The following is a 26973-nucleotide window of genomic DNA, read 5'->3' on the forward strand; positions in this document are numbered from 1 at the left end:
CTACGGATGACAGACCAAATCACAAGCTCTTTCCTAGTCCGTTTTTACCTTACCTACACAATCACGCTCTCTTAAGAAGTTCACTACTATCCAATCAGTTTTTCTCTTTCGAGCATGCGCTGAAATACAGAACTGCAGATGTTTAGGAGTCTTGTATGTGTGGTTTGTATGTATGTTTTATACAGAACAGTTGTGCTCTGAGTTCAGTTCTTGCACGTCGCTAATGTGCGCTGACCAGGTTATTTTAAAGTGCTACGCATTTACCTGTTGCAAATTTGCCTAATTCCAAATGTATTTGGCCATAACAAGTGTGTAACAAATCTAAAGTAACACCATGGCACCGGGGTTGTGTGGAGTGAGTAAGAGATGAGAGCATTTCTCCATGTATGGAAGGAGCTCAAAACACCACTGTCACCTCTACTGGTAACACACAGAAACAACACTTCATTCAAAATAAAAGGCTTGATAAAATAACTAGGCTTCCTTCAAAATAGATGCAATTCTGCATGCTCAATTATTGCAGAAATATACTGTATTACTATTAGCCTACATATTACTGTAGTGTATAGGGATATAATAATAATGTTCCCTATCTGTCGCTCACTTTGACGTTGTGTCGAGTGAAGCAACACTAGGAGACTTTCTTAAAGGACTCGGTTACCTCTGAACTTGAGAAGAGGGCAATGAGAATCTGGCAGATAGAATTTGCATGTCCCTTCCTCAGATATACGGGTATAAAGGGAGGGAATCATGCCTCTGTACATTCAGATTTCTTCTTCTGAGCCAAGCGGTTGTGCGATCAGCGAGCTGAGATCACTACTGTTCCACTCACCTCTGTAGAGCATTGCGGTTGGATCTATGGCACATATCATTTCTCCTTCTCTGCACGGCAGTGCAGCTTTGCCCCTGGGCGCTTTGACAATGTGTCCTTAAAGAGTTAAAGAGTATCTTTTCTCAAAAAGAGTATACACATTGCCGTTGAACGCCTTTTTAAAGACATGTCTTTTTAAAGATGTCCTTCTGCCTTTGTGTAGTTCCTGGATGCGGCAGATATCTCTCCGCTTCTGAGGGTCATAAGAGCTGCCTCGCGTGTCTGGGCTGCGATCACACACAGGCAGCATTATATGAATGATTCATGTTCTCAGCGCGAGAACATAACCAGGGCAACGTTGCGGTCTCGGTTTTCTTTCCTCCGAGATAAAGCCACTTCAGCCGTCCCCCGCACCTCCTTCCTATGGGATTGGGTCCTTAGTGAAGTGGTGGTGGTGGCGTAGTGGGCTGAAGCATGTAACTTTTAATCAGAAGGTCGCTGGTTCAAACCCCAAAGCCACCACCATTGTGTCCTTAACTCCAGGTTGATCCAGGTTGCAGGGTCCACTGGAAGTTGCTTTGGATAAAATGTAAATTGGGGCTGGTGATTTGGGGAGTGCAGCGAGCTCAGTATTGCTGGGTAAATCCCCACGAACCACCCACCCCCCAGCACGCTCGTTTATTTCCGTTCTGGCTCGAGGTGAGAGCGGCTCGCCTCACCGCCAGTCTTTAACTTCCTCGGCCGCAGAAACGCAGAAGGAAAAGGGGAAAAAGAGCCCGCATTCTCGTCAGAGTAAGATGTCGCGCAAATCGACCCCCCCTACCCATAGGTATACTACTGGCAAATGTTCAGTTTTTGTACGACAAGCTCTGCGACAATGGGCAAGTGGCACAATTGATAACATGTCTGACTAAGGACCAGAAGATTCTAGGTTTGACTCCTGGCTGGCTAGTTCTCTTTTATTTACTTTCATGGCATTTAAATTAAGTGTTCACCTGGAACCAGTAGCTATACAAATTAGGAACACTAACACCATAGGACCCTCTCTTCGATAGCTCAGGTGGTAGAGCGTAGGACTGTAGGCTATGTATTGGTCACCCTTAGGTAGATGGTTAAATACCGGCTCGAAAGAACATGTTTTTTATCTCTTGGAGGCACTACTTGCCTTGCTCTTCAAACTCACAGTAGCTTGAACTTTTGTCAAAGAGGCCAGCTTTGGACCGACAAAAATACATTCTCTGACCGGTAATCGAACCCAGGCTGTAACAGAAAGAGCACCAACTCCTAACCACAAGATCACCAGGGAGGGCAAGGTACATGCCTGCCCTTCAGAGCAGCCAAGGATGCCTTGCAATAGCTTCATGTTCATGCCACTTCTGCTGTCAAGGAGTTGGCCTGTTAACCTCACTTGATGGCCAAACTTATTTAGACGCGATATCCAATCTGTCCCAGATAGGTACATGCCTGCCTTTCAGAGAAGCCAAGGACACCTTGCAAATCTCATCGAACAGGAAGCTTCATATCCGTCCCAAACATGGCTTTGTGTGTCTTTTTAGGATTGGAAGACTTTTTTTGGATGTCCTAAATTAAACTCTTACACAAAACTACATACATTTTAATAGTGTTTAAAAATAGCGGTGATGATGTTCAACTATCTGATAAAAATATGCGTAATTACATCTTGTAGTAGTGTAATAACTTGATGAACAAACTTTTACTTCGCTGAGTCTGACAGCAAATAAACTGTTGCTTGTCGTACAGTAAGTTGTGAACTCTATTGCCCTCTGACACTCTCCCTGAGGGTCATTGACACTTGCCAAGAGTGTGATTGTGTCATTGTCAAATGTTGTAAACTTTCAGCTCAGATTGGACACTGAATTGACACAGACTGCCCCCAGCAGTGAAAAGCGGCAACCTGCCCTCTGACATTCTTTGAAATATGATCGTTCAAATGTTGTAAATGTTAAGAAGTTTTAAAGAATCTCGCACAGTGATTGGCTGCAAATGTTGTGACAACTTTTTCCTTTGTGATCTTACTGGAACTTTGTGACTACTATTGTGCTGTCACATTTGCTACTTTTGAGACCCTGAGCACTGAAAAGAGAAGGAGTTAGCATTCTTTCCACGCTGAGTTGTTTGAGTTTTATTTAATTACTTATTTATGATCACTAGGAAACTAGAACTTTTCTAGCATACCACATCAATTTGAACGCTGCCGTTGAGGAAGGTGCTAGTTAACAGGCTCTGAAACCAAAGAGCAACAGGCAAGTGGCGCAATGGATAACGTGTCTGACTACGGATCAGAAGATTCCAGGTTCGACTCCTGGCTGGCTCATATAAGTTCTCTTTTTTTAACTCCATGACTCTCATGGCATTGCAATTCTGTGTTCACCTGGAACAGTAGCTCTGCAATTTAGGAACACTCACACCACAGAATCATCCCTTCGATAGCTCAGTTGGTAGAGCGGAGGACTGTAGGTGATGTAGTAGCCATCCTTAGGTCGCTGGTTCAATTCTGGCTCGAAGGAAGACGTTTTTTATCTCTTGGAGGCAATACTCGCCTTGCCCTTCAAACTCCGACAAAATTACATTTTCTGACCGGTAATCGAACCCAGGCTGTAACAGTGAGAGCACCAACTCCTAACCACAAGACCACCAGGGAGGGCAAGGTACATGCCTGCCTTTCAGAGCAGCCAAGGACGCCTTGCAAATCTTGTCGAACAGGAAGCTTCATTTTCATGCCACTTCTGCTGTCAAGGAGTTGGCCTGTTAACCTCACTTGATGGCCAAACTCCTGTGCTGGAAAACTATTTTAGACGCGATATCCAATCCGTCCCAAACATGGCTTTGTGTGTCTTTTTAGGATTGGAAGAATTTTTTTGGATGTCCTAGATTAAACTCTTACACAAAACTACATAAATTTTAATAGTGTTTAAAAATAGCGGTGATGATGTTCAACTATCTGATAAAAATATGCGTAATTACATCTTGTAGTAGTGTAATAACTTGATGAACAAACTTTTACTTCGCTGAGTCTGACAGCAAATAAACTGTTGCTTGTCGTACAGTAAGTTGTGAACTCTATTGCCCTCTGACACTCTCCCTGAGGGTCATTGACACTTTCCAAGAGTGTGATTGTGTCATTGTCAAATGTTGTAAACTTTCAGCTCAGATTGGACACTGAATTGACACAGACTGCCCCCAGCGGTGAAAAGCGGCAATCTGCCCTCCGACATTCCCTGTACTCTGATCGTTCAAATGTTGTAAATGTTAAGAAGTTTTAAAGAATCTCGCACGTTGAGGAAGCTGCTAGTTAACAGGCTCTGAAACCAAAGGGCAACGGGCCAGTGGCGCAATGGATAACGTGTCTGACTACGGATCAGAAGATTCCAGGTTCGACTCCTGGCTGGCTCATATAAGTTCTCTTTTTTTAACTCCATGACTCTCATGGCATTGCAATTCTGTGTTCACCTGGAACAGTAGCTCTGCAATTTAGGAACACTCACACCACAGAATCATCCCTTCGATAGCTCAGTTGGTAGAGCGGAGGACTGTAGGTGATGTAGTAGCCATCCTTAGGTCGCTGGTTCAATTCTGGCTCGAAGGAAGACGTTTTTTATCTCTTGGAGGCAATACTCGCCTTGCCCTTCAAACTCCGACAAAATTACATTTTCTGACCGGTAATCGAACCCAGGCTGTAACAGTGAGAGCACCAACTCCTAACCACAAGACCACCAGGGAGGGCAAGGTACATGCCTGCCTTTCAGAGCAGCCAAGGACGCCTTGCAAATCTTGTCGAACAGGAAGCTTCATGTTCTTGCCACTTCTGCTGTCAAGGAGTTGGCCTGTTAACCTCACTTGATGGCCAAACTCCTGTGCTGGAAAACTATTTTAGACGCGATATCCAATCCGTCCCAAACATGGCTTTGTGTGTCTTTTTAGGATTGGAAGACTTTTTTTGGATGTCCTAGATTAAACTCTTACACAAAACTACATAAATTTTAATAGTGTTTAAAAATAGCGGTGATGATGTTCAACTATCTGATAAAAATATGCGTAATTACATCTTGTAGTAGTGTAATAACTTGATGAACAAACTTTTACTTCGCTGAGTCTGACAGCAAATAAACTGTTGCTTGTCGTACAGTAAGTTGTGAACTCTATTGCCCTCTGACACTCTCCCTGAGGGTCATTGACACTTTCCAAGAGTGTGATTGTGTCATTGTCAAATGTTGTAAACTTTCAGCTCAGATTGGACACTGAATTGACACAGACTGCCCCCAGCGGTGAAAGCGGCAATCTGCCCTCCGACATTCCCTGAAATACGATCGTTCAGATGTTGTAATTGTTAAGAAGTTTTAAATAATCTCGCACAGTGATTGGCTGCAAATGTTGTGACAACTTCTGACAACTTTTTCCTTTGTGATCTTACTGGAACTTTGTGACTACTATTGTGCTGTCACATTTGCTACTTTCAAGTAAATGCACTGGTTGCACTTTTGCTTGAGACCCTGAGCACTGAAAAGAGGAGTTAGCATTCTTTCCACGCTGTGTTGTTTGTGTTTTATTTAATTACTTATTTATGATCACTAGGAAACTAGAACTTTTCTAGCATACCACATCAATTTGAACGCTGCCGTTGAGGAAGCTGCTAGTTAACAGGCTCTGAAACCAAAGGGCAACGGGCCAGTGGCGCAATGGATAACGTGTCTGACTACGGATCAGAAGATTCCAGGTTCGACTCCTGGCTGGCTCGTATAAGTTCTCTTTTTTTAACTCCATGACTCTCATGGCATTTCAATTCTGTGTTCACCTGGAACAGTAGCTCTGCAATTTAGGAACACTCACACCACAGAACCATCCCTTCGATAGCTCAGTTGGTAGAGCGGAGGACTGTAGGTGATATAGTAGCCATCCTTAGGTCGCTGGTTCAATTCCGGCTCGAAGGAAGACGTTTTTTTATCTCTTGGAGGCAATACTCGCCTTGCCCTTCAAACTCCGACAAAATTACATTTTCTGACCGGTAATCAAACCCAGGCTGTAACAGTGAGAGCACCAACTCCTAACCACAAGACCACCAGGGAGGGCAAGGTACATGCCTGCCTTTCAGAGCAGCCAAGGACGCCTTGCAAATCTTGTCGAACAGGAAGCTTCATTTTCATGCCACTTCTGCTGTCAAGGAGTTGGCCTGTTAACCTCACTTGATGGCCAAACTCCTGTGCTGGAAAACTATTTTAGACGCGATATCCAATCCGGTCCCAAACATGGCTTTGTGTGTCTTTTTAGGATTGGAAGACTTTTTTGGATGTCCTAGATTAAACTCTTACACAAAACTACATAAATTTTAATAGTGTTTAAAAATAGCGGTGATGATGTTCAACTATCTGATAAAAATATGCGTAATTACATCTTGTAGTAGTGTAATAACTTGATGAACAAACTTTTACTTCAGCTGAGTCTGACAGCAAATAAACTGTTGCTTGTCGTACAGTAAGTTGTGAACTCTATTGCCCTCTGACACTCTCCCTGAGGGTCATTGACACTTTCCAAGAGTGTGATTGTGTCATTGTCAAATGTTGTAAACTTTCAGCTCAGATTGGACACTGAATTGACACAGACTGCCCCCAGCGGTGAAAAGCGGCAATCTGCCCTCCGACATTCCCTGTACTCTGATCGTTCAAATGTTGTAAATGTTAAGAAGTTTTAAAGAATCTCGCACGTTGAGGAAGCTGCTAGTTAACAGGCTCTGAAACCAAAGGGCAACGGGCCAGTGGCGTAATGGATAACGTGTCTGACTACGGGTCAGAAGATTCCAGGTTCGACTCCTGGCTGGCTCGTATAAGTTCTCATTTTTTAACTCCATGACTCTCATGGCATTTCAATTCTGTGTTCACCTGGAACAGTAGCTCTGCAATTTAGGAACACTCACACCACAGAATCATCCCTTCGATAGCTCAGTTGGTAGAGCGGAGGACTGTAGGTGATATAGTAGCCATCCTTAGGTCGCTGGTTCAATTCCGGCTCGAAGGAAGATGTTTTTTATCTCTTGGAGGCAATACTCGCCTTGCCCTTCAAACTCCGACAAAATTACATTTTCTGACCGGTAATCGAACCCAGGCTGTAACAGTGAGAGCACCAACTCCTAACCACAAGACCACCAGGGAGGGCAAGGTACATGCCTGCCTTTCAGAGCAGCCAAGGACGCCTTGCAAATCTTGTCGAACAGGAAGCTTCATTTTCATGCCACTTCTGCTGTCAAGGAGTTGGCCTGTTAACCTCACTTGATGGCCAAACTCCTGTGCTGGAAAAACTATTTTAGGCGCGATATCCAATCCGTCCCAAACATGGCTTTGTGTGTCTTTTTAGGATTGGAAGACTATTTTTGGATGTCCTAGATTAAACTCTTACACAAAACTACATAAATTTTAATAGTGTTTAAAAATAGCGGTGATGATGTTCAACTATCTGATAAAAATATGCGTAATTACATCTTGTAGTAGTGTAATAACTTGATGAACAAACTTTTACTTAGCTGAGTCTGACAGCAAATAAACTGTTGCTTGTCGTACAGTAAGTTGTGAACTCTATTGCCCTCTGACACTCTCCCTGAGGGTCATTGACACTTTCCAAGAGTGTGATTGTGTCATTGTCAAATGTTGTAAACTTTCAGCTCAGATTGGACACTGAATTGACACAGACTGCCCCCAGCGGTGAAAGCGGCAATCTGCCCTCCGACATTCCCTGAAATACTGATCGTTCAGATGTTGTAATTGTTAAGAAGTTTTAAATAATCTCGCACAGTGATTGGCTGCAAATGTTGTGACAACTTCTGACAACTTTTTCCTTTGTGATCTTACTGGAACTTTGTGACTACTATTGTGCTGTCACATTTGCTACTTTCCAAGTAAATGCACTGGTTGCACTTTTGCTTGAGACCCTGAGCACTGAAAAGAGGAGTTAGCATTCTTTCCACGCTGTGTTGTTTGTGTTTTATTTAATTACTTATTTATGATCACTAGGAAACTAGAACTTTTCTAGCATACCACATCAATTTGAACGCTGCCGTTGAGGAAGCTGCTAGTTAACAGGCTCTGAAACCAAAGGGCAACGGGCCAGTGGCGCAATGGATAACGTGTCTGACTACGGATCAGAAGATTCCAGGTTCGACTCCTGGCTGGCTCGTATAAGTTCTCTTTTTTAACTCCATGACTCTCATGGCATTTCAATTCTGTGTTCACCTGGAACAGTAGCTCTGCAATTTAGGAACACTCACACCACAGAACCATCCCTTCGATAGCTCAGTTGGTAGAGCGGAGGACTGTAGGTGATATAGTAGCCATCCTTAGGTCGCTGGTTCAATTCGGCTCGAAGGAAGATGTTTTTTATCTCTTGGAGGCAATACTCGCCTTGCCCTTCAAACTCCGACAAAATTACATTTTCTGACCGGTAATCAAACCCAGGCTGTAACAGTGAGAGCACCAACTCCTAACCACAAGACCACCAGGGAGGGCAAGGTACATGCCTGCCTTTCAGAGCAGCCAAGGACGCCTTGCAAATCTTGTCGAACAGGAAGCTTCATTTTCATGCCACTTCTGCTGTCAAGGAGTTGGCCTGTTAACCTCACTTGATGGCCAAACTCCTGTGCTGGAAAAATATTTTAGGCGCGATATCCAATCCGTCCCAAACATGGCTTTGTGTGTCTTTTTAGGATTGGAAGACTATTTTTGGATGTCCTAGATTAAACTCTTACACAAAACTACATAAATTTTAATAGTGTTTAAAAATAGCGGTGATGATGTTCAACTATCTGATAAAAATATGCGTAATTACATCTTGTAGTAGTGTAATAACTTGATGAACAAACTTTTACTTCGCTGAGTCTGACAGCAAATAAACTGTTGCTTGTCGTACAGTAAGTTGTGAACTCTATTGCCCTCTGACACTCTCCCTGAGGGTCATTGACACTTTCCAAGAGTGTGATTGTGTCATTGTCAAATGTTGTAAACTTTCAGCTCAGATTGGACACTGAATTGACACAGACTGCCCTCAGCGGTGAAAGCGGCAATCTGCCCTCCGACATTCCCTGAAATACTGATCGTTCAGATGTTGTAATTGTTAAGAAGTTTTAAATAATCTCGCACAGTGATTGGCTGCAAATGTTGTGACAACTTCTGACAACTTTTTCCTTTGTGATCTTACTGGAACTTTGTGACTACTATTGTGCTGTCACATTTGCTACTTTCCAAGTAAATGCACTGGTTGCACTTTTGCTTGAGACCCTGAGCACTGAAAAGAGGAGTTAGCATTCTTTCCACGCTGTGTTGTTTGTGTTTTATTTAATTACTTATTTATGATCACTAGGAAACTAGAACTTTTCTAGCATACCACATCAATTTGAACGCTGCCGTTGAGGAAGCTGCTAGTTAACAGGCTCTGAAACCAAAGGGCAACGGGCCAGTGGCGCAATGGATAACGTGTCTGACTACGGATCAGAAGATTCCAGGTTCGACTCCTGGCTGGCTCGTATAAGTTCTCTTTTTAACTCCATGACTCTCATGGCATTTCAATTCTGTGTTCACCTGGAACAGTAGCTCTGCAATTTAGGAACACTCACACCACAGAACCATCCCTTCGATAGCTCAGTTGGTAGAGCGGAGGACTGTAGGTGATATAGTAGCCATCCTTAGGTCGCTGGTTCAATTCGGCTCGAAGGAAGACGTTTTTTATCTCTTGGAGGCAATACTCGCCTTGCCCTTCAAACTCCGACAAAATTACATTTTCTGACCGGTAATCAAACCCAGGCTGTAACAGTGAGAGCACCAACTCCTAACCACAAGACCACCAGGGAGGGCAAGGTACATGCCTGCCTTTCAGAGCAGCCAAGGACGCCTTGCAAATCTTGTCGAACAGGAAGCTTCATTTTCATGCCACTTCTGCTGTCAAGGAGTTGGCCTGTTAACCTCACTTGATGGCCAAACTCCTGTGCTGGAAAACTATTTTAGACGCGATATCCAATCCGTCCCAAACATGGCTTTGTGTGTCTTTTTAGGATTGGAAGACTTTTTTTGGATGTCCTAGATTAAACTCTTACACAAAACTACATAAATTTTAATAGTGTTTAAAAATAGCGGTGATGATGTTCAACTATCTGATAAAAATATGCGTAATTACATCTTGTAGTAGTGTAATAACTTGATGAACAAACTTTTACTTCGCTGAGTCTGACAGCAAATAAACTGTTGCTTGTCGTACAGTAAGTTGTGAACTCTATTGCCCTCTGACACTCTCCCTGAGGGTCATTGACACTTTCCAAGAGTGTGATTGTGTCATTGTCAAATGTTGTAAACTTTCAGCTCAGATTGGACACTGAATTGACACAGACTGCCCCCAGCGGTGAAAAGCGGCAATCTGCCCTCCGACATTCCCTGAAATACGATCGTTCAGATGTTGTAATTGTTAAGAAGTTTTAAATAATCTCGCACAGTGATTGGCTGCAAATGTTGTGACAACTTCTGACAACTTTTTCCTTTGTGATCTTACTGGAACTTTGTGACTACTATTGTGCTGTCACATTTGCTACTTTCCAAGTAAATGCACTGGTTGCACTTTTGCTTGAGACCCTGAGCACTGAAAAGAGGAGTTAGCATTCTTTCCACGCTGTGTTGTTTGTGTTTTATTTAATTACTTATTTATGATCACTAGGAAACTAGAACTTTTCTAGCATACCACATCAATTTGAACGCTGCCGTTGAGGAAGCTGCTAGTTAACAGGCTCTGAAACCAAAGGGCAACGGGCCAGTGGCGCAATGGATAACGTGTCTGACTACGGATCAGAAGATTCCAGGTTCGACTCCTGGCTGGCTCGTATAAGTTCTCATTTTTAACTCCATGACTCTCATGGCATTTCAATTCTGTGTTCACCTGGAATGGTAGCTCTGCAATTTAGGAACACTCACACCACAGATCATCCCTTCGATAGCTCAGTTGGTAGAGCGGAGGACTGTAGGTGATATAGTAGCCATCCTTAGGTCGCTGGTTCAATTCCGGCTCGAAGGAAGATGTTTTTTATCTCTTGGAGGCAATACTCGCCTTGCCCTTCAAACTCCGACAAAATTACATTTTCTGACCGGTAATCGAACCCAGGCTGTAACAGTGAGAGCACCAACTCCTAACCACAAGACCACCAGGGAGGGCAAGGTACATGCCTGCCTTTCAGAGCAGCCAAGGACGCCTTGCAAATCTTGTCGAACAGGAAGCTTCATTTTCATGCCACTTCTGCTGTCAAGGAGTTGGCCTGTTAACCTCACTTGATGGCCAAACTCCTGTGCTGGAAAAATATTTTAGGCGCGATATCCAATCCGTCCCAAACATGGCTTTGTGTGTCTTTTTAGGATTGGAAGACTATTTTTGGATGTCCTAGATTAAACTCTTACACAAAACTACATAAATTTTAATAGTGTTTAAAAATAGCGGTGATGATGTTCAACTATCTGATAAAAATATGCGTAATTACATCTTGTAGTAGTGTAATAACTTGATGAACAAACTTTTACTTCGCTGAGTCTGACAGCAAATAAACTGTTGCTTGTCGTACAGTAAGTTGTGAACTCTATTGCCCTCTGACACTCTCCCTGAGGGTCATTGACACTTTCCAAGAGTGTGATTGTGTCATTGTCAAATGTTGTAAACTTTCAGCTCAGATTGGACACTGAATTGACACAGACTGCCCCCAGCGGTGAAAGCGGCAATCTGCCCTCCGACATTCCCTGAAATACTGATCGTTCAGATGTTGTAATTGTTAAGAAGTTTTAAATAATCTCGCACAGTGATTGGCTGCAAATGTTGTGACAACTTCTGACAACTTTTTCCTTTGTGATCTTACTGGAACTTTGTGACTACTATTGTGCTGTCACATTTGCTACTTTCCAAGTAAATGCACTGGTTGCACTTTTGCTTGAGACCCTGAGCACTGAAAAGAGGAGTTAGCATTCTTTCCACGCTGTGTTGTTTGTGTTTTATTTAATTACTTATTTATGATCACTAGGAAACTAGAACTTTTCTAGCATACCACATCAATTTGAACGCTGCCGTTGAGGAAGCTGCTAGTTAACAGGCTCTGAAACCAAAGGGCAACGGGCCAGTGGCGCAATGGATAACGTGTCTGACTACGGATCAGAAGATTCCAGGTTCGACTCCTGGCTGGCTCGTATAAGTTCTCATTTTTTAACTCCATGACTCTCATGGCATTTCAATTCTGTGTTCACCTGGAACAGTAGCTCTGCAATTTAGGAACACTCACACCACAGAATCATCCCTTCGATAGCTCAGTTGGTAGAGCGGAGGACTGTAGGTGATATAGTAGCCATCCTTAGGTCGCTGGTTCAATTCCGGCTCGAAGGAAGATGTTTTTTTATCTCTTGGAGGCAATACTCGCCTTGCCCTTCAAACTCCGACAAAATTACATTTTCTGACCGGTAATCGAACCCAGGCTGTAACAGTGAGAGCACCAACTCCTAACCACAAGACCACCAGGGAGGGCAAGGTACATGCCTGCCTTTCAGAGCAGCCAAGGACGCCTTGCAAATCTTGTCGAACAGGAAGCTTCATTTTCATGCCACTTCTGCTGTCAAGGAGTTGGCCTGTTAACCTCACTTGATGGCCAAACTCCTGTGCTGGAAAAATATTTTAGGCGCGATATCCAATCCGTCCCAAACATGGCTTTGTGTGTCTTTTTAGGATTGGAAGACTATTTTTGGATGTCCTAGATTAAACTCTTACACAAAACTACATAAATTTTAATAGTGTTTAAAAATAGCGGTGATGATGTTCAACTATCTGATAAAAATATGCGTAATTACATCTTGTAGTAGTGTAATAACTTGATGAACAAACTTTTACTTCGCTGAGTCTGACAGCAAATAAACTGTTGCTTGTCGTACAGTAAGTTGTGAACTCTATTGCCCTCTGACACTCTCCCTGAGGGTCATTGACACTTTCCAAGAGTGTGATTGTGTCATTGTCAAATGTTGTAAACTTTCAGCTCAGATTGGACACTGAATTGACACAGACTGCCCCCAGCGGTGAAAGCGGCAATCTGCCCTCCGACATTCCCTGAAATACTGATCGTTCAGATGTTGTAATTGTTAAGAAGTTTTAAATAATCTCGCACAGTGATTGGCTGCAAATGTTGTGACAACTTCTGACAACTTTTTCCTTTGTGATCTTACTGGAACTTTGTGACTACTATTGTGCTGTCACATTTGCTACTTTCCAAGTAAATGCACTGGTTGCACTTTTGCTTGAGACCCTGAGCACTGAAAAGAGGAGTTAGCATTCTTTCCACGCTGTGTTGTTTGTGTTTTATTTAATTACTTATTTATGATCACTAGGAAACTAGAACTTTTCTAGCATACCACATCAATTTGAACGCTGCCGTTGAGGAAGCTGCTAGTTAACAGGCTCTGAAACCAAAGGGCAACGGGCCAGTGGCGCAATGGATAACGTGTCTGACTACGGATCAGAAGATTCCAGGTTCGACTCCTGGCTGGCTCGTATAAGTTCTCTTTTTTAACTCCATGACTCTCATGGCATTTCAATTCTGTGTTCACCTGGAACAGTAGCTCTGCAATTTAGGAACACTCACACCACAGAACCATCCCTTCGATAGCTCAGTTGGTAGAGCGGAGGACTGTAGGTGATATAGTAGCCATCCTTAGGTCGCTGGTTCAATTCCGGCTCGAAGGAAGATGTTTTTTATCTCTTGGAGGCAATACTCGCCTTGCCCTTCAAACTCCGACAAAATTACATTTTCTGACCGGTAATCAAACCCAGGCTGTAACAGTGAGAGCACCAACTCCTAACCACAAGACCACCAGGGAGGGCAAGGTACATGCCTGCCTTTCAGAGCAGCCAAGGACGCCTTGCAAATCTTGTCGAACAGGAAGCTTCATTTTCATGCCACTTCTGCTGTCAAGGAGTTGGCCTGTTAACCTCACTTGATGGCCAAACTCCTGTGCTGGAAAAACTATTTTAGGCGCGATATCCAATCCGTCCCAAACATGGCTTTGTGTGTCTTTTTAGGATTGGAAGACTATTTTTGGATGTCCTAGATTAAACTCTTACACAAAACTACATAAATTTTAATAGTGTTTAAAAATAGCGGTGATGATGTTCAACTATCTGATAAAAATATGCGTAATTACATCTTGTAGTAGTGTAATAACTTGATGAACAAACTTTTACTTCGCTGAGTCTGACAGCAAATAAACTGTTGCTTGTCGTACAGTAAGTTGTGAACTCTATTGCCCTCTGACACTCTCCCTGAGGGTCATTGACACTTTCCAAGAGTGTGATTGTGTCATTGTCAAATGTTGTAAACTTTCAGCTCAGATTGGACACTGAATTGACACAGACTGCCCCCAGCGGTGAAAGCGGCAATCTGCCCTCCGACATTCCCTGAAATACTGATCGTTCAGATGTTGTAATTGTTAAGAAGTTTTAAATAATCTCGCACAGTGATTGGCTGCAAATGTTGTGACAACTTCTGACAACTTTTTCCTTTGTGATCTTACTGGAACTTTGTGACTACTATTGTGCTGTCACATTTGCTACTTTCCAAGTAAATGCACTGGTTGCACTTTTGCTTGAGACCCTGAGCACTGAAAAGAGGAGTTAGCATTCTTTCCACGCTGTGTTGTTTGTGTTTTATTTAATTACTTATTTATGATCACTAGGAAACTAGAACTTTTCTAGCATACCACATCAATTTGAACGCTGCCGTTGAGGAAGCTGCTAGTTAACAGGCTCTGAAACCAAAGGGCAACGGGCCAGTGGCGCAATGGATAACGTGTCTGACTACGGATCAGAAGATTCCAGGTTCGACTCCTGGCTGGCTCGTATAAGTTCTCATTTTTTAACTCCATGACTCTCATGGCATTTCAATTCTGTGTTCACCTGGAACAGTAGCTCTGCAATTTAGGAACACTCACACCACAGAACCATCCCTTCGATAGCTCAGTTGGTAGAGCGGAGGACTGTAGGTGATATAGTAGCCATCCTTAGGTCGCTGGTTCAATTCGGCTCGAAGGAAGATGTTTTTTATCTCTTGGAGGCAATACTCGCCTTGCCCTTCAAACTCCGACAAAATTACATTTTCTGACCGGTAATCAAACCCAGGCTGTAACAGTGAGAGCACCAACTCCTAACCACAAGACCACCAGGGAGGGCAAGGTACATGCCTGCCTTTCAGAGCAGCCAAGGACGCCTTGCAAATCTTGTCGAACAGGAAGCTTCATTTTCATGCCACTTCTGCTGTCAAGGAGTTGGCCTGTTAACCTCACTTGATGGCCAAACTCCTGTGCTGGAAAAATATTTTAGGCGCGATATCCAATCCGTCCCAAACATGGCTTTGTGTGTCTTTTTAGGATTGGAAGACTATTTTTGGATGTCCTAGATTAAACTCTTACACAAAACTACATAAATTTTAATAGTGTTTAAAAATAGCGGTGATGATGTTCAACTATCTGATAAAAATATGCGTAATTACATCTTGTAGTAGTGTAATAACTTGATGAACAAACTTTTACTTCGCTGAGTCTGACAGCAAATAAACTGTTGCTTGTCGTACAGTAAGTTGTGAACTCTATTGCCCTCTGACACTCTCCCTGAGGGTCATTGACACTTTCAAGAGTGTGATTGTGTCATTGTCAAATGTTGTAAACTTTCAGCTCAGATTGGACACTGAATTGACACAGACTGCCCCCAGCGGTGAGCGGCAATCTGCCCTCCGACATTCCCTGAAATACTGATCGTTCAGATGTTGTAATTGTTAAGAAGTTTTAAATAATCTCGCACAGTGATTGGCTGCAAATGTTGTGACAACTTCTGACAACTTTTTCCTTTGTGATCTTACTGGAACTTTGTGACTACTATTGTGCTGTCACATTTGCTACTTTCCAAGTAAATGCACTGGTTGCACTTTTGCTTGAGAACCTGAGCACTGAAAAGAGGAGTTAGCATTCTTTCCACGCTGTGTTGTTTGTGTTTTATTTAATTACTTATTTATGATCACTAGGAAACTAGAACTTTTCTAGCATACCACATCAATTTGAACGCTGCCGTTGAGGAAGCTGCTAGTTAACAGGCTCTGAAACCAAAGGACAACGGGCCAGTGGCGCAATGGATAACGTGTCTGACTACGGATCAGAAGATTCCAGGTTCGACTCCTGGCTGGCTCATATAAGTTCTCATTTTTTAACTCCATGACTCTCATGGCATTTCAATTCTGTGTTCACCTGGAACAGTAGCTCTGCAATTTAGGAACACTCACACCACAGAACCATCCCTTCGATAGCTCAGTTGGTAGAGCGGAGGACTGTAGGTGATATAGTAGCCATCCTTAGGTCACTGGTTCAATTCCGGCTCGAAGGAAGATGTTTTTTTATCTCTTGGAGGCAATACTCGCCTTGCCCTTCAAACTCCGACAAAATTACATTTTCTGACCGGTAATCAAACCCAGGCTGTAACAGTGAGAGCACCAACTCCTAACCACAAGACCACCAGGCAGGGCAAGGTACATGCCTGCCTTTCAGAGCAGCCAAGGACGCCTTGCAAATCTTGTCGAACAGGAAGCTTCATTTTCATGCCACTTCTGCTGTCAAGGAGTTGGCCTGTTAACCTCACTTGATGGCCAAACTCCTGTGCTGGAAAACTATTTTAGACGCTATATCCAATCCGTCCCAAACATGGCTTTGTGTGTCTTTTTAGGATTGGAAGACTATTTTTGGATGTCCTAGATTAAACTCTTACACAAAACTACATAAATTTTAATAGTGTTTAAAAATAGCGGTGATGATGTTCAACTATCTGATAAAAATATGCGTAATTACATCTTGTAGTAGTGTAATAACTTGATGAACAAACTTTTACTTAGCTGAGTCTGACAGCAAATAAACTGTTGCTTGTCGTACAGTAAGTTGTGAACTCTATTGCCCTCTGACACTCTCCCTGAGGGTCATTGACACTTTCAAGAGTGTGATTGTGTCATTGTCAAATGTTGTAAACTTTCAGCTCAGATTGGACACTGAATTGACACAGACTGCCCCCAGCGGTGAAAGCGGCAATCTGCCCTCCGACATTCCCTGAAATACGATCGTTCAGATGTTGTAATTGTTAAGAAGTTTTAAATAATCTCGCACAGTGATTGGCTGCAAATGTTGTGACAACTTCTGACAACTTTTTCCTTTGTGATCTTACTGGAACTTTGTGACTACTATTGTGCTGTCACATTTGCTACTTTCCAAGTAAATGCACTGGTTGCACTTTTGCTTGAGACCCTGAGCACTGAAAAGAGGAGTTAGCATTCTTTCCACGCTGTGTTGTTTGTGTTTTATTTAATTACTTATTTATGATCACTAGGAAACTAGAACTTTTCTAGCATACCACATCAATTTGAACGCTGCCGTTGAGGAAGCTGCTAGTTAACAGGCTCTGAAACCAAAGGGCAACGGGCCAGTGGCGCAATGGATAACGTGTCTGACTACGGATCAGAAGATTCCAGGTTCCACTCCTGGCTGGCTCGTATAAGTTCTCATTTTTTAACTCCATGACTCTCATGGCATTTCAATTCTGTGTTCACCTGGAACAGTAGCTCTGCAATTTAGGAACACTCACACCACAGAATCATCCCTTCGATAGCTCAGTTGGTAGAGCGGAGGACTGTAGGTGATATAGTAGCCATCCTTAGGTAGCTGGTTCAATTCCAGCTCGAAGGAAGATGTTTTTTTTATCTCTTGGAGGCAATACTCGCCTTGCCCTTCAAACTCCGACAAAATTACATTTTCTGACCGGTAATCGAACCCAGGCTGTAACAGTGAGAGCACCAACTCCTAACCACAAGACCACCAGGGAGGGCAAGGTACATGCCTGCCTTTCAGAGCAGCCAAGGACGCCTTGCAAATCTTGTCGAACAGGAAGCTTCATGTTCTTGCCACTTCTGCTGTCAAGGAGTTGGCCTGTTAACCTCACTTGATGGCCAAACTCCTGTGCTGGAAAACTATTTTAGACGCGATATCCAATCCGTCCCAAACATGGCTTTGTGTGTCTTTTTAGGATTGGAAGACTTTTTTTGGATGTCCTAGATTAAACTCTTACACAAAACTACATACATTTTAATAGTGTTTAAAAATAGCGGTGATGATGTTCAACTATCTGATAAAAATATGCGTAATTACATCTTGTAGTAGTGTAATAACTTGATGAACAAACTTTTACTTAGCTGAGTCTGACAGCAAATAAACTGTTGCTTGTCGTACAGTAAGTTGTGAACTCTATTGCCCTCTGACACTCTCCCTGAGGGTCATTGACACTTTCCAAGAGTGTGATTGTGTCATTGTCAAATGTTGTAAACTTTCAGCTCAGATTGGACACTGAATTGACACAGACTGCCCCCAGCGGTGAAAGCGGCAATCTGCCCTCCGACATTCCCTGAAATACTGATCGTTCAGATGTTGTAATTGTTAAGAAGTTTTAAATAATCTCGCACAGTGATTGGCTGCAAATGTTGTGACAACTTCTGACAACTTTTTCCTTTGTGATCTTACTGGAACTTTGTGACTACTATTGTGCTGTCACATTTGCTACTTTCCAAGTAAATGCACTGGTTGCACTTTTGCTTGAGACCCTGAGCACTGAAAAGAGGAGTTAGCATTCTTTCCACGCTGTGTTGTTTGTGTTTTATTTAATTACTTATTTATGATCACTAGGAAACTAGAACTTTTCTAGCATACCACATCAATTTGAACGCTGCCGTTGAGGAAGCTGCTAGTTAACAGGCTCTGAGACCAAAGGGCAACGGGCCAGTGGCGCAATGGATAACGTGTCTGACTACGGATCAGAAGATTCCAGGTTCGACTCCTGGCTGGCTCGTATAAGTTCTCTTTTTTTAACTCCATGACTCTCATGGCATTTCAATTCTGTGTTCACCTGGAACAGTAGCTCTGCAATTTAGGAACACTCACACCACAGAACCATCCCTTCGATAGCTCAGTTGGTAGAGCGGAGGCCTGTAGGTGATATAGTAGCCATCCTTAGGTCACTGGTTCAATTCCGGCTCGAAGGAAGATGTTTTTTTATCTCTTGGAGGCAATACTCGCCTTGCCCTTCAAACTCCGACAAAATTACATTTTCTGACCGGTAATCAAACCCAGGCTGTAACAGTGAGAGCACCAACTCCTAACCACAAGACCACCAGGCAGGGCAAGGTACATGCCTGCCTTTCAGAGCAGCCAAGGATGCCTTGCAAATCTTGTCGAACAGGAAGCTTCATTTTCATGCCACTTCTGCTGTCAAGGAGTTGGCCTGTTAACCTCACTTGATGGCCAAACTCCTGTGCTGGAAAACTATTTTAGACGCGATATCCAATCCGTCCCAAACATGGCTTTGTGTGTCTTTTTAGGATTGGAAGACTTTTTTTGGATGTCCTAGATTAAACTCTTACACAAAACTACATAAATTTTAATAGTGTTTAAAAATAGCGGTGATGATGTTCAACTATCTGATAAAAATATGCGTAATTACATCTTGTAGTAGTGTAATAACTTGATGAACAAACTTTTACTTCGCTGAGTCTGACAGCAAATAAACTGTTGCTTGTCGTACAGTAAGTTGTGAACTCTATTGCCCTCTGACACTCTCCCTGAGGGTCATTGACACTTTCAAGAGTGTGATTGTGTCATTGTCAAATGTTGTAAACTTTCAGCTCAGATTGGACACTGAATTGACACAGACTGCCCCCAGCGGTGAAAAGCGGCAATCTGCCCTCCGACATTCCCTGTACTCTGATCGTTCAAATGTTGTAAATGTTAAGAAGTTTTAAAGAATCTCGCGACGTTGAGGAAGCTGCTAGTTAACAGGCTCTGAAACCAAAGGGCAACGGGCCAGTGGCGCAATGGATAACGTGTCTGACTACGGATCAGAAGATTCCAGGTTCGACTCCTGGCTGGCTCGTATAAGTTCTCATTTTTTAACTCCATGACTCTCATGGCATTTCAATTCTGTGTTCACCTGGAACAGTAGCTCTGCAATTTAGGAACACTCACACCACAGAATCATCCCTTTGATAGCTCAGTTGGTAGAGCGGAGGACTGTAGGTGATATAGTAGCCATCCTTAGGTCGCTGGTTCAATTCGGCTCGAAGGAAGATGTTTTTTATCTCTTGGAGGCAATACTCGCCTTGCCCTTCAAACTCCGACAAAATTACATTTTCTGACCGGTAATCGAACCCAGGCTGTAACAGTGAGAGCACCAACTCCTAACCACAAGACCACCAGGGAGGGCAAGGTACATGCCTGCCTTTCAGAGCAGCCAAGGACGCCTTGCAAATCTTGTCGAACAGGAAGCTTCATTTTCATGCCACTTCTGCTGTCAAGGAGTTGGCCTGTTAACCTCACTTGATGGCCAAACTCCTGTGCTGGAAAAATATTTTAGGCGCGATATCCAATCCGTCCCAAACATGGCTTTGTGTGTCTTTTTAGGATTGGAAGACTATTTTTGGATGTCCTAGATTAAACTCTTACACAAAACTACATAAATTTTAATAGTGTTTAAAAATAGCGGTGATGATGTTCAACTATCTGATAAAAATATGCGTAATTACATCTTGTAGTAGTGTAATAACTTGATGAACAAACTTTTACTTCGCTGAGTCTGACAGCAAATAAACTGTTGCTTGTCGTACAGTAAGTTGTGAACTCTATTGCCCTCTGACACTCTCCCTGAGGGTCATTGACACTTTCAAGAGTGTGATTGTGTCATCGGCAAATGTTGTAAACTTTCAGCTCAGATTGGACACTGAATTGACACAGACTGCCCCCAGCGGTGAAAAGCGGCAATCTGCCCTCCGACATTCCCTGAAATACGATCGTTCAGATGTTGTAATTGTTAAGAAGTTTTAAATAATCTCGCACAGTGATTGGCTGCAAATGTTGTGACAACTTCTGACAACTTTTTCCTTTGTGATCTTACTGGAACTTTGTGACTACTATTGTGCTGTCACATTTGCTACTTTCCAAGTAAATGCACTGGTTGCACTTTTGCTTGAGACCCTGAGCACTGAAAAGAGGAGTTAGCATTCTTTCCACGCTGTGTTGTTTGTGTTTTATTTAATTACTTATTTATGATCACTAGGAAACTAGAACTTTTCTAGCATACCACATCAATTTGAACGCTGCCGTTGAGGAAGCTGCTAGTTAACAGGCTCTGAAACCAAAGGGCAACGGGCCAGTGGCGCAATGGATAACGTGTCTGACTACGGATCAGAAGATTCCAGGTTCGACTCCTGGCTGGCTCATATAAGTTCTCATCTTTTAACTCCATGACTCTCATGGCATTTCAATTCTGTGTTCACCTGGAACAGTAGCTCTGCAATTTAGGAACACTCACACCACAGAACCATCCCTTCGATAGCTCAGTTGGTAGAGCGGAGGCCTGTAGGTGATATAGTAGCCATCCTTAGGTCACTGGTTCAATTCCGGCTGGAAGGAAGATGTTTTTTTATCTCTTGGAGGCAATACTCGCCTTGCCCTTCAAACTCCGACAAAATTACATTTTCTGACCGGTAATCAAACCCAGGCTGTAACAGTGAGAGCACCAACTCCTAACCACAAGACCACCAGGCAGGGCAAGGTACATGCCTGCCTTTCAGAGCAGCCAAGGATGCCTTGCAAATCTTGTCGAACAGGAAGCTTCATTTTCATGCCACTTCTGCTGTCAAGGAGTTGGCCTGTTAACCTCACTTGATGGCCAAACTCCTGTGCTGGAAAACTATTTTAGACGCGATATCCAATCCGTCCCAAACATGGCTTTGTGTGTCTTTTTAGGATTGGAAGACTTTTTTTGGATGTCCTAGATTAAACTCTTACACAAAACTACATAAATTTATTAAAATATTTTAATAGTGTTTAAAAATAGCGGTGATGATGTTCAACTATCTGATAAAAATATGCGTAATTACATCTTGTAGTAGTGTAATAACTTGATGAACAAACTTTTACTTCGCTGAGTCTGACAGCAAATAAACTGTTGCTTGTCGTACAGTAAGTTGTGAACTCTATTGCCGTCTGACACTCTCCCTGAGGGTCATTGACACTTTCCAAGAGTGTGATTGTGTCATTGTCAAATGTTGTAAACTTTCAGCTCAGATTGGACACTGAATTGACACAGACTGCCCCCAGCGGTGAAAGCGGCAATCTGCCCTCCGACATTCCCTGTACTCTGATCGTTCAAATGTTGTAAATGTTAAGAAGTTTTAAAGAATCTCGCACGTTGAGGAAGCTGCTAGTTAACAGGCTCTGAAACCAAAGGGCAACGGGCCAGTGGCGCAATGGATAACGTGTCTGACTACGGATCAGAAGATTCCAGGTTCGACTCCTGGCTGGCTCGTATAAGTTCTCATTTTTTAACTCCATGACTCTCATGGCATTTCAATTCTGTGTTCACCTGGAACAGTAGCTCTGCAATTTAGGAACACTCACACCACAGAATCATCCCTTCGATAGCTCAGTTGGTAGAGCGGAGGACTGTAGGTGATATAGTAGCCATCCTTAGGTCGCTGGTTCAATTCCGGCTCGAAGGAAGATGTTTTTTATCTCTTGGAGGCAATACTCGCCTTGCCCTTCAAACTCCGACAAAATTACATTTTCTGACCGGTAATCGAACCCAGGCTGTAACAGTGAGAGCACCAACTCCTAACCACAAGACCACCAGGGAGGGCAAGGTACATGCCTGCCTTTCAGAGCAGCCAAGGACGCCTTGCAAATCTTGTCGAACAGGAAGCTTCATTTTCATGCCACTTCTGCTGTCAAGGAGTTGGCCTGTTAACCTCACTTGATGGCCAAACTCCTGTGCTGGAAAAATATTTTAGGCGCGATATCCAATCCGTCCCAAACATGGCTTTGTGTGTCTTTTTAGGATTGGAAGACTATTTTTGGATGTCCTAGATTAAACTCTTACACAAAACTACATAAATTTTAATAGTGTTTAAAAATAGCGGTGATGATGTTCAACTATCTGATAAAAATATGCGTAATTACATCTTGTAGTAGTGTAATAACTTGATGAACAAACTTTTACTTCGCTGAGTCTGACAGCAAATAAACTGTTGCTTGTCGTACAGTAAGTTGTGAACTCTATTGCCCTCTGACACTCTCCCTGAGGGTCATTGACACTTTCCAAGAGTGTGATTGTGTCATCGGCAAATGTTGTAAACTTTCAGCTCAGATTGGACACTGAATTGACACAGACTGCCCCCAGCGGTGAAAAGCGGCAATCTGCCCTCCGACATTCCCTGAAATACGATCGTTCAGATGTTGTAATTGTTAAGAAGTTTTAAATAATCTCGCACAGTGATTGGCTGCAAATGTTGTGACAACTTCTGACAACTTTTTCCTTTGTGATCTTACTGGAACTTTGTGACTACTATTGTGCTGTCACATTTGCTACTTTCCAAGTAAATGCACTGGTTGCACTTTTGCTTGAGACCCTGAGCACTGAAAAGAGGAGTTAGCATTCTTTCCACGCTGTGTTGTTTGTGTTTTATTTAATTACTTATTTATGATCACTAGGAAACTAGAACTTTTCTAGCATACCACATCAATTTGAACGCTGCCGTTGAGGAAGCTGCTAGTTAACAGGCTCTGAAACCAAAGGGCAACGGGCCAGTGGTGCAATGGATAACGTGTCTGACTACGGATCAGAAGATTTCAGGTTCGACTCCTGGCTGGCTCGTATAAGTTCTCATTTTTTAACTCCATGACTCTCATGGCATTTCAATTCTGCGTTCACCTGGAATAGTAGCTCTGCAATTTAGGAACACTCACACCACAAAATCATCCCTTCTATAGCTCAGTTGGTAGAGTGGAGGACTGTAGGTGATATAGTAGCCATCCTTAGGTTGCTGGTTCAATTCCGGCTCGAAGGAAGATGTTTTTTTATCTCTTGGAGGCAATACTCGCCTTGCCCTTCAAACTCCGACAAAATTACATTTTCTGACTGGTAATCGAACCCAGGCTGTAACAGTGAGAGCACCAACTCCTAACCACAAGACCACCAGGGAGGGCAAGGTACATGCCTGCCTTTCAGAGCAGCCAAGGACGCCTTGCAAATCTTGTCGAACAGGAAGCTTCATTTTCATGCCACTTCTGCTGTCAAGGAGTTGGCCTGTTAACCTCACTTGATGGCCAAACTCCTGTGCTGGAAAACTATTTTAGACGCGATATCCAATCCGTCCCAAACATGGCTTTGTGTGTCTTTTTAGGATTGGAAGACTTTTTTTGGATGTCCTAGATTAAACTCTTACACAAAACTACATACATTTTAATAGTGTTTAAAAATAGCGGTGGTGATGTTCAACTATCTGATAAAAATATGCGTAATTACATCTTGTAGTAGTGTAATAACTTGATGAACAAACTTTTACTTCGCTGAGTCTGACAGCAAATAAACTGTTGCTTGTCGTACAGTAAGTTGTGAACTCTATTGCCCTCTGACACTCTCCCTGAGGGTCATTGACACTTTCCAAGAGTGTGAGTGTGTCATTGTCAAATGTTGTAAACTTTCAGCTCAGATTGGACACTGAATTGACACAGACTGCCCCCAGCAGTGAAAAGCGGCAATCTGCCCTCCGACATTCCCTGTACTCTGATCGTTCAAATGTTGTAAATGTTAAGAAGTTTTAAAGAATCTCGCACAGTGATTGGCTGCAAATGTTGTGACAACTTCTGACAACTTTTTCCTTTGTGATCTTACTGGAACTTTGTGACTACTATTGTGCTGTCACATTTGCTACTTTCCAAGTAAATGCACTGGTTGCACTTTTGCTTGAGACCCTGAGCACTGAAAAGAGAAGGAGTTAGCATTCTTTCCACGCTGTGTTGTTTGTGTTTTATTTAATTACTTATTTATGATCACTAGGAAACTAGAACATTTCTAGCATACCACATCAATTTGAACGCTGCCGCTGAGGAAGCTGCTAGTTAACAGGCTCTGGAACCCAAGGGCAACGGGCCAGTGTCGCAATGGATAACGCGTCTGACTACGGATCAGAAGATTCCAGGTTCGACTCCTGGCTGACTCGTATAAGTTCTCATTTTTTAACTCCATGACTCTCATGGCATTTCAATTCTGTGTTCACCTGGAACAGTAGCTCTGCAAATTAGGAACACTCACACCACAGAATCATCCCTTCTATATCTCAGTTGGTAGAGCGGAAGATGCTTTTTATCTCTTGGAGGCAATACTCGCCTTATCCTTCAAACTCCGACAAAATTACATTTTCTGACCGGTAATCGAACCCGTGCTGTAACAGTGAGAGCACCAACTCCTAACCACAAGTCCACCAGGGAGGGCAAGGTTGTAGCGTCTGGAGGAATCAATGGACTAATCATTCTGAATAACAAAAAACCCACTGTTAAAACTCCACTAATCAGTGAAATAGCGCCAACTAGTCTCCACAGCACAATGCGCTATTGACAAAGAGACACTCCAGCTATTGACAAGCCCCCCCTTTTCCATGTGACTCGCCTCACACCACGTGCTTTACCATGTGAGAAAAGCCATGTGAGACTTTGAACGTAAAAATGTGTGTGTGTGTGTGTCTTTCAGTTAAAACCTAGAAATGTTTATTCTTAAGGAAATATGTGTAATCCCTGTACGTTGTGTATTTCTGATGATAGATCAAAACTAGTGGAAATTTGTTTAGTTGTGTAGTAAAACTCTGAGGCCGTATATTTAATAGCCTAAGAGTGTATATCCACTTTTAAGTGTAATAAATACACATTTCTTGGTATCAAATTAAACCTTACGACTTGTCCTAGCTGAATATAAATATAAGATTACCTTAGAATTGTATTCTGCTATGTTTTACCATCTTTTGAGTTATTCAAGCCAAAGCTGGACCCGGTCATGCAAATGAGCCTTGACGGGACAAAGGGACCATCTCATGCCCAAAATAAGGGAGACTTTTATGACCTCCAAAGGAATGTGCAGAGATTGCTGATTCTCACTTAATTCTTACTGAGAAGGAGAAATGAACCCTTTTAATCCTATATATTCTATATATATATATATATCCATGTGATAAATGTATTGACATGTATCTAATGTTCCATCTCATGATTTCCCTTTATGTTGTTTGGTCTATGTTTTCTTGCAAACTCTAATGGGTTAATGTTTCAGACTTTGCATACTATGGTTAACCGACATCATATGTGTGGCACGTTTGGTCTCTATAACTTGGTATTTTGAAGATCGAAATGACTGTGTACATGATATGTCGATAACAACAACATATTAGTATTACAAGAATATTTCCTAGTTTCTTCATTGGCTACCACCCCTCCAGGGTGCACACCAAGGAGCACCCTTAGAACAAAGAGCAATAAACCAAATTCCCGCCTGGAACTTCCACCCTTCTTATTGGTCAAGCCAATGAGAGGTGGGACACGTTTTCTAAGGTTATAAATAGCATCCACACTGGCCCTTCGCTCTCTTATCTCTTCCTTCTTCTTGGCTGCTCCCAACTCCCAACTTACTTCATCTCTCCTCCCTTCCCCTTGGACTCCCCCCGGCACCCCTCTCTCTTCTCTTTGCTGAACATTGCAACTTCTCGGAACAACCCTTCAACTCTCTCTTCAAGTGAGTCTCAACTCCACACTCTGGAAACACCGAACCAAAATCCTCTGTCTCAAGAACGCCACGAGGACACGACATACACGTAGTCTTGCTCAGCCACACTAAGGTCCATTTTGCAAGTATTATTTCATCTGAAATCCAAACGCGTTAAAGTGTGTAATTCCATTTGCTGGATCTTAAAGGGTTAATTGTTGTAATAAGTTGACTATCCTTATAATAATCCACCTATTTTCCTTATCGCTTTTACTGTGTTTAACTTGCGTATTTTATGTTTATTTTATGTTATATGTTAAGTGTCTGTTTGTCAAGTAGTGATTTATCCTAGTACCTTGTATTAAAATCAATTATACGCTTGATTGTCTGTGGTTGTTGGTCATAAAACAAAGCCTCTTTAATGTGCGATTTTAAGCTACGAGCTGATATTATCAAAGTAAGTTAACGTGCTTTGATGAGTAAGCTTATAACTAAGAATAAAC

The 26973-nt window shown here is 42.6% G+C and overlaps 25 non-coding genes across 25 annotated transcripts; all 25 read left to right on the forward strand.

The window, feature by feature from the left end:
• The first annotated feature begins 3252 nt into the window (after nt 1-3252).
• trnay-gua (transfer RNA tyrosine (anticodon GUA)) lies at nt 3253-3339 on the forward strand. The gene is given in 2 exon segments: nt 3253-3289; nt 3304-3339. It is a non-coding gene; the product is annotated as a tRNA-Tyr (tRNA).
• Nucleotides 3340-4152: 813 nt separating this feature from the next.
• Nucleotides 4153-4225, forward strand: trnar-acg (transfer RNA arginine (anticodon ACG)). Its single transcript has one exon. It is a non-coding gene; the product is annotated as a tRNA-Arg (tRNA).
• Nucleotides 4226-4331: 106 nt separating this feature from the next.
• trnay-gua (transfer RNA tyrosine (anticodon GUA)) lies at nt 4332-4418 on the forward strand. Its single transcript is given in 2 exon segments — nt 4332-4368; nt 4383-4418. It is a non-coding gene; the product is annotated as a tRNA-Tyr (tRNA).
• A 1076-nt stretch (nt 4419-5494) lies between these two features.
• On the forward strand, nt 5495-5567 carry trnar-acg (transfer RNA arginine (anticodon ACG)). The gene has a single exon. It is a non-coding gene; the product is annotated as a tRNA-Arg (tRNA).
• A 106-nt stretch (nt 5568-5673) lies between these two features.
• Nucleotides 5674-5760, forward strand: trnay-gua (transfer RNA tyrosine (anticodon GUA)). Its single transcript is given in 2 exon segments — nt 5674-5710; nt 5725-5760. It is a non-coding gene; the product is annotated as a tRNA-Tyr (tRNA).
• Nucleotides 5761-6575: 815 nt separating this feature from the next.
• Nucleotides 6576-6648, forward strand: trnar-acg (transfer RNA arginine (anticodon ACG)). Its single transcript has one exon. It is a non-coding gene; the product is annotated as a tRNA-Arg (tRNA).
• A 106-nt stretch (nt 6649-6754) lies between these two features.
• On the forward strand, nt 6755-6841 carry trnay-gua (transfer RNA tyrosine (anticodon GUA)). Its single transcript is given in 2 exon segments — nt 6755-6791; nt 6806-6841. It is a non-coding gene; the product is annotated as a tRNA-Tyr (tRNA).
• A 1079-nt stretch (nt 6842-7920) lies between these two features.
• trnar-acg (transfer RNA arginine (anticodon ACG)) lies at nt 7921-7993 on the forward strand. The gene has a single exon. It is a non-coding gene; the product is annotated as a tRNA-Arg (tRNA).
• Nucleotides 7994-9262: 1269 nt separating this feature from the next.
• Nucleotides 9263-9335, forward strand: trnar-acg (transfer RNA arginine (anticodon ACG)). The gene has a single exon. It is a non-coding gene; the product is annotated as a tRNA-Arg (tRNA).
• A 1268-nt stretch (nt 9336-10603) lies between these two features.
• Nucleotides 10604-10676, forward strand: trnar-acg (transfer RNA arginine (anticodon ACG)). The gene has a single exon. It is a non-coding gene; the product is annotated as a tRNA-Arg (tRNA).
• Nucleotides 10677-10780: 104 nt separating this feature from the next.
• trnay-gua (transfer RNA tyrosine (anticodon GUA)) lies at nt 10781-10867 on the forward strand. The gene is given in 2 exon segments: nt 10781-10817; nt 10832-10867. It is a non-coding gene; the product is annotated as a tRNA-Tyr (tRNA).
• Nucleotides 10868-11945: 1078 nt separating this feature from the next.
• Nucleotides 11946-12018, forward strand: trnar-acg (transfer RNA arginine (anticodon ACG)). The gene has a single exon. It is a non-coding gene; the product is annotated as a tRNA-Arg (tRNA).
• Nucleotides 12019-12124: 106 nt separating this feature from the next.
• On the forward strand, nt 12125-12211 carry trnay-gua (transfer RNA tyrosine (anticodon GUA)). The gene is given in 2 exon segments: nt 12125-12161; nt 12176-12211. It is a non-coding gene; the product is annotated as a tRNA-Tyr (tRNA).
• Nucleotides 12212-13290: 1079 nt separating this feature from the next.
• On the forward strand, nt 13291-13363 carry trnar-acg (transfer RNA arginine (anticodon ACG)). The gene has a single exon. It is a non-coding gene; the product is annotated as a tRNA-Arg (tRNA).
• A 105-nt stretch (nt 13364-13468) lies between these two features.
• trnay-gua (transfer RNA tyrosine (anticodon GUA)) lies at nt 13469-13555 on the forward strand. Its single transcript is given in 2 exon segments — nt 13469-13505; nt 13520-13555. It is a non-coding gene; the product is annotated as a tRNA-Tyr (tRNA).
• Nucleotides 13556-14634: 1079 nt separating this feature from the next.
• trnar-acg (transfer RNA arginine (anticodon ACG)) lies at nt 14635-14707 on the forward strand. The gene has a single exon. It is a non-coding gene; the product is annotated as a tRNA-Arg (tRNA).
• A 1267-nt stretch (nt 14708-15974) lies between these two features.
• trnar-acg (transfer RNA arginine (anticodon ACG)) lies at nt 15975-16047 on the forward strand. Its single transcript has one exon. It is a non-coding gene; the product is annotated as a tRNA-Arg (tRNA).
• A 106-nt stretch (nt 16048-16153) lies between these two features.
• trnay-gua (transfer RNA tyrosine (anticodon GUA)) lies at nt 16154-16240 on the forward strand. The gene is given in 2 exon segments: nt 16154-16190; nt 16205-16240. It is a non-coding gene; the product is annotated as a tRNA-Tyr (tRNA).
• A 1077-nt stretch (nt 16241-17317) lies between these two features.
• Nucleotides 17318-17390, forward strand: trnar-acg (transfer RNA arginine (anticodon ACG)). Its single transcript has one exon. It is a non-coding gene; the product is annotated as a tRNA-Arg (tRNA).
• Nucleotides 17391-17496: 106 nt separating this feature from the next.
• trnay-gua (transfer RNA tyrosine (anticodon GUA)) lies at nt 17497-17583 on the forward strand. The gene is given in 2 exon segments: nt 17497-17533; nt 17548-17583. It is a non-coding gene; the product is annotated as a tRNA-Tyr (tRNA).
• A 1080-nt stretch (nt 17584-18663) lies between these two features.
• trnar-acg (transfer RNA arginine (anticodon ACG)) lies at nt 18664-18736 on the forward strand. Its single transcript has one exon. It is a non-coding gene; the product is annotated as a tRNA-Arg (tRNA).
• Nucleotides 18737-19743: 1007 nt separating this feature from the next.
• On the forward strand, nt 19744-19816 carry trnar-acg (transfer RNA arginine (anticodon ACG)). Its single transcript has one exon. It is a non-coding gene; the product is annotated as a tRNA-Arg (tRNA).
• A 1269-nt stretch (nt 19817-21085) lies between these two features.
• trnar-acg (transfer RNA arginine (anticodon ACG)) lies at nt 21086-21158 on the forward strand. Its single transcript has one exon. It is a non-coding gene; the product is annotated as a tRNA-Arg (tRNA).
• A 1018-nt stretch (nt 21159-22176) lies between these two features.
• trnar-acg (transfer RNA arginine (anticodon ACG)) lies at nt 22177-22249 on the forward strand. The gene has a single exon. It is a non-coding gene; the product is annotated as a tRNA-Arg (tRNA).
• A 106-nt stretch (nt 22250-22355) lies between these two features.
• On the forward strand, nt 22356-22442 carry trnay-gua (transfer RNA tyrosine (anticodon GUA)). The gene is given in 2 exon segments: nt 22356-22392; nt 22407-22442. It is a non-coding gene; the product is annotated as a tRNA-Tyr (tRNA).
• The last annotated feature ends 4531 nt before the right edge of the window (nt 22443-26973 follow it).

Source organism: Xyrauchen texanus, chromosome 6, assembly GCF_025860055.1.
Source record: "Xyrauchen texanus isolate HMW12.3.18 chromosome 6, RBS_HiC_50CHRs, whole genome shotgun sequence".
Lineage (NCBI taxonomy): Eukaryota > Metazoa > Chordata > Actinopteri > Cypriniformes > Catostomidae > Xyrauchen > Xyrauchen texanus.